This window comes from Octopus bimaculoides, chromosome 3 (genome assembly GCF_001194135.2).
Source record: "Octopus bimaculoides isolate UCB-OBI-ISO-001 chromosome 3, ASM119413v2, whole genome shotgun sequence".
NCBI classification, from domain to species: Eukaryota; Metazoa; Mollusca; class Cephalopoda; order Octopoda; family Octopodidae; genus Octopus; species Octopus bimaculoides.
The window spans coordinates 12,716,055-12,716,880 of NC_068983.1; positions in this window are offsets into that span (position 1 = coordinate 12,716,055).

Consider the following 826-nt stretch of genomic DNA (forward strand, 5'->3'; position numbering starts at 1 on the left):
TATATATATATATATATATTTATTTATAGTTGTGTGTATGTGTGTATGTGTGACTTCGTGTGTATACATATGCATACATATACTCACAGACAAGCATATGCGTATGTATGTCCTATACAAAGGCATATATTCATTTAGATGGAGGAAATGATTATATCTAAGCCGTTGATTCATACTACCCTATATGCAGCTGTCATTATCAATATGGTTGAGCAACTTACATCCACTCCAACCACCAACAATTTTTTTTTCTATCTTTAAACATTCAATTACATATCCTCAGGCAGCATGATAAACTGAAAGAAAATAAGATCAAAATTGATGCACATCCGATTACTTCTACATACGTTGAGATCAGGTGATATATTACCATATTAAATCCTAGCAAATGAAATATATAAATTTTCTTTTCTATCTTCAAAATTATTGTCTTTCACTTTCTCGCGTTCTAAATTCTGTATCTCAAGGATATTCATTAATGAATGTACGTTCTGTAGCAAAGTTTCTATAGATGGAATGAAGAAATTGGAAATGGTAAGGTAATAAGGGGGTTGGTTCCTCTGTGTTTCAACCTTGAACTTTGTTGGTATTTCAGTCACTATTTTTATTGACAGGGCATATGTATGTATGTATATGTGTGTATATTTATGTAGGTGTGACTGTATGTATGCATGTATGTCTGTATAAGTATGTAGGATTGTGTGTATGTATGTATGGGGTATGTATGATGTATATATGATGTATGTATGCATCTATGTATGTATATATGTGTGATGCAATTATGATGCATGTATGTATTTATGTATGTATAATATATGATATATAT